Raw genomic sequence first — 4,694 nt, 5'->3', positions numbered from 1 at the left:
GGGGGGAGGTGTTAACACGGATCCGCCATGTTGCCCCCTCCTCCTCCCTCACACCCCCCTCACTCCTTCACCCCCCCCCGGGAATCCATCCGCGCCGGCCCGGCCGGATCTAGCCGGGAGGGCGGGGCTGCCGGCGGAGCCCCCAGCGGCGGAAGGATTCGAGCCTGAGCACAGCTGCCGAGGGGCTCCCCCGTAGGGAAGGGAGGGGAAGGGAAGGGAAGGGAAGGGAGGGGGGGGGGGCGGGAGCTACTTTTTCTCGCCGCCGCGGGAATGGGGGGGGGGCTGCCGCGGGTGTGGGGGGACGGTTCGTACCGGGACGGGTCGGGGTGAGGCGAAATGAGGGCACAGGGGGGGCTGGATCCAGAAATGGCAGCTCGGCAGGTAGTTCTTGGTGGCGTGATTCGCGTGTGTGGTGCTTTTTTGTTAAAAAAAATGCTTATTTAATATTCTTATTTTTTTATCTTTATGTAGCTCGAGTGTACTCCCAAACGTCACCGTCCACGTCATGTCAAAATAACCGGTTTTTAAGAAAAGCGGCTGAGACCAGCTCCAGAGAGAGGCTGAGTTAGAGATGTGGTAACAGTCACGGCAGTGAACCTGGAGATGTGTTTGTCGCGTTTTCTTTCCACACGTACACATTTAATGTCACCGTGGCCATATTTTCAATATACGATAAATAAATTTTTAATGCTTTAGTTACAATTTGTCAGTCTGATTTCGTGAGTTAAAAAAGCATAAACTTAGCAGCTGAAGTTGTCCCTGCTCTGCATGGCAGTCACGTCTCTCATTCTGCCTCGGACTGTCTGGCACAGTCGCTGTTACACTTTGTCACGTTTTAGCCATTCTTATCAAACTTCATCCCGGCAGCTGCCTGCCAAAAGTTTATTATTATTATTGAAGAGTGCTAGCTAGAACGGTGCGGCTGCTATCTTTCAGTGAGGTTAAGGAAAGATGACTAGGTAAGTGTTGTTAGTGCTTGACAGGATTGCAACGGGATGTAGATTGCCATGTTTGGAGGGAGCTGTCTTTTGGCGCTTGTCTTGAAATTAGCCCACTATGGTCAAATTTGAAACCTTTAAAAAATCTCTGATTTATTTGTGCTTGCTAGAATATGACAGAAAAATATCGTCAAGATTTTTCCTATTTGGGGAATATTGTGGTCTTAGGAGAACTGTTTTTGTCACAACTTCTGCAAGTTGAGCATTAAAAATGAGAGAGAAAAATATCTCTGATTCCTGTATGCTTACTGTTCACCCTCTCCAAGAGTTAATAAGGAAGGCTATAGTAAGGAGAAGTAGGAAGCCCCTGCAGAATTGTGGATCAGGAGAATGTGGAGAAAAGGCTACAGAAACCCAAAGATGAGAAAAAGCCATGTTCCTCATCACCCTCTAGGTTTTCTTGGAAGAGCCATGGTGAACATTGAAGAACCAAGTATTACTGAGGAAAAAGTAATTGAAGAAAAGTCTGCGATGTGGATGAAAGGATTGAATTTTGCTGATGATTCAAGATGCCATCTTTTTTCCTTTAAGACTCGTTCCCTGTGAAAGATTTGTGAGCTCACTCTGCGTGTCCAGTTGCCATTCATATCCCAGAAATTTTGGAATTGTTTGCATCTTCCACCCAAAATTAACAGAGGTCTCAAAGATAACTAAGCCCCCGTAAGCTTTGTGAAGGTAGTTGGGTACCTGCAAGTACCTCAACAACTGAGGAAAAAGCTGTCATGTGATCTCATATTTTAGTTTACACAAAAGAATTCACATTAGAAAAAGCACTCACAAATACCAGAACCACAGGAAAATCTTCAGCCAGGGTTTACACTTTAAATGTAAAATCAATAAAGAAACCTGCAGAAAGTTGGGCTGCTTTAATTTTAGTCCTTCCAGAATGGACTATTTGAGGCTTTTTAGCTTTACTTTGATTGATAGGAAGTGAGATTTAGGCATACATGTGGAGTTATAACTATGTATGTCTGCCAGTTCTCTTAACTGATAAAGCCACAGAAAATTATAAGTTAACGCAGCTTTCAGGGTTAGTAAATTGTTAATAAACATTGTGAGGGGAACCTGAAAAGAAGAAAGATTCTTTGTCACTAGGGTTGGGAGGAGGATGGTCTTAAGAGTTTACTCCAAAGGACTGGTGTTAAAACTACATTTCAAAACTGACATAAAAAAAACATAGATTCACTAAGTCCACCACTAAAGATTTAGCAAATACCTGTAGTGAGTTTTTTTCCCATGCAATCTTAAAGTTGCCTTGCCTCCTAAAATACTTTTGCTTGTATGGAAGCCTTCCATTGTTTTTTCCATATTTCCTCTGTCACATTCAGTAATCCTGGCTTAGATGTTGTATGCTAACACAGATTTGCTTGTGAGGTTGATCCTTCATTTATTGTAGAAAGTCTGCATAAGGAATTGGTTAGGACTATTTATCATGTATTTACTTATTCTTGATTTTTTCTTTCCACGCATAAGCTACAGGGGACAGCATAGTGATCAAGCCAAAGCACTCAGAAAGGGTGGCTTGGGCCTCCTTTTGTCCTCTCCCAAAGCAGAAAAATTAAAAGTTTAAAATACTGATATTTATACAGTCGAAGGATTCTTTGTATGAGCCTGCCAGTTTTTGAATCTTGAAGATTTAAGTGTTTCTTCTTACATCTCCAAGTTATAGTTTGGAGGGGAAAGGTTGTGTTTGGGCAGGAGGGGAGGGACTGCTGGAGTACAAAGTGGATTGCAACAGGGAGGAAGGGAATTGAGGAATGAAGAAATGTTGCAAACGAAGAAGGTGAAGTAGTAGCTTCCGCCTTTCAGCAGAGTTGCTAAAAGGCATTAGCAGAAATAGGAGATCAAAGGAAACAGCGTTCACTAGCCATGAATTAGCTGCTCTTCTAACCCATATGGCTTTTGAGGTTGTTCCACACAGGTTTGAGGCCTCTTGTAATCATCTTTGTTAGAGCAGATTCTTGGCATCTGCTGCTCAGTCTGAGATCAGGCTCTTAGATTGTGGGTTTCTGCAATTCATTATTACGTCCTTGCACTGAGGGATAATGAGAACATTAACTGTTTGGGGGGCGGTAGTGGGAAACTGAAGGCTGGCTATTCAGAACAAAATCATTTCTTGAAACACTGGATCTTTGCACATGCTTTTATTACTGTGTTGTGTCCATCTCACCTTTGACATTTCTAGCACCTCAGAAGTACTGCAGATCACATGCTTGGCCTTTGTCTTATGGTCACAATTCTATACATTATTATTATTATTATTATTATTATCATTATTATTATTATTATTTACAAAGAGTATCTTGACAGTTCCCCAGCTTGGGAAGGTCACTTTATACATTTTAAAATCTGTGTGTTTCTAGATCTCTTGAAACAGGTCAAATTAATTTGTGTTGGTTCTTCAGAAGATTTGTGAATATAGAGTATGTTGAGTGAAAAAGGGAGAAAATGGTATGACCATGAACCCTTTTGGCAATATCCAGCCTGGAAACTTGTCCTTTAACGCAGAGATTTATAATTTCCTTTGGTATGAATGTTTCATAAAGAAAAGTATGCTCTTTGTCTCCCTAAGCACATTGAGAAAAGCATGCCTGGAATCAAGGTAATTTCAGATAAATTACTCTGCTTGGAGTCTGTTTGCTGCTTTGCTGGAAAATGTATAGGTGTTACTTGTCAAGTACTATGTTTCTTTTATATTAAACACAGCTCAGCTGGCTGGATGCTAAGTGGGAGGCTTAGAAGTGGATAAGGTGAGATTTATTAGCTTCTTCGGACTGATGGTGGTTGCTCTGTTACGTGGAACATTCTTGAATTTTCCATCAGCTCCATGCTTTAGTGGAACCACTGGAAGATCCTGGAAGCCATGGGTTTTCTACTGCTCTGGAAAATCATGCCGTCACTCTCAAGCTGGACACTCACTAGTGTTTCTGAATTTTAGTATTAATATTTTTATTAAGGCTGAAATCAGTAAAGAGTGCAGAAGTTAAACTTTGTTCTGTGACTGGCCAGTGAAATGCAATAAAACATCTGCTAACTGACTGGCCGCTGTTAATATCTCCCAACTGAAATTCGGGAATTCGGCTGTGTTTGCTTTATTTTTGTTGTGCTGTTTTCCCACTATAAGCTTCAAAAGCTATCTGCTCTCCAAATCTGGTCAGATTTTTTTTTTTTTTTTGGTTTAGTTAGCATCCTAGAATATAGATAGTCTGTATAATAAGAACAGTCAGTAATTTCTTCGTGGGAAATGGAGAAAATCATGTTGCAGTTTCTTTGAGAAGTCTAAGAACTTCGGCGATTATAAATACTTTTCTGTGTTTAAATACCTGCCACCAGCTGATCAAATCATACTCTTCTGAAACCTTTGCCAAAATTGGAGGCTACAATGTGTTGGAAGATGGTGGTGGTTATGCTGAATGAAGCTGGAAATGTTCGGACTTCGCACTCTGTTAAAAATAGTATTTTGAAATCATTTATTTTACTATGGGATGGCTTATCTAAGAGCTAGTGTAATGGGTTAGTACTAATGTCCTCCTTGTTCATTACTTTGATCCTGACAATTACTAAAAGCAAAGGCTGCGGAGGAATTCATTTTGGGGCAGATGCCATAATCTGCATTCCTCCTTGGCAAGAAGCCTGTTCTTGGTCTTTAAAAGATTTGTTAAAGCTCTGAAGCGTAAAGCTTGATATCTTTTGAAA

The 4,694-nt window shown here is 41.3% G+C and overlaps 1 long non-coding RNA gene across 1 annotated transcript; it reads left to right on the top strand.

The window, feature by feature from the left end:
* Positions 1-231: 231 nt before the first annotated feature.
* Positions 232-695, top strand: LOC121068589. The gene is made up of 2 exons (XR_005818971.1): positions 232-381; positions 472-695. It is a non-coding gene; the product is annotated as an uncharacterized LOC121068589 (long non-coding RNA).
* The last annotated feature ends 3,999 nt before the right edge of the window (positions 696-4,694 follow it).

Source organism: Cygnus olor, chromosome 3 (assembly GCF_009769625.2).
Source record: "Cygnus olor isolate bCygOlo1 chromosome 3, bCygOlo1.pri.v2, whole genome shotgun sequence".
NCBI lineage: Eukaryota > Metazoa > Chordata > Aves > Anseriformes > Anatidae > Cygnus > Cygnus olor.
Note: the sequence above shows the minus strand (reverse complement) of the source record. Positions and strands in the feature narration are given on the sequence as shown.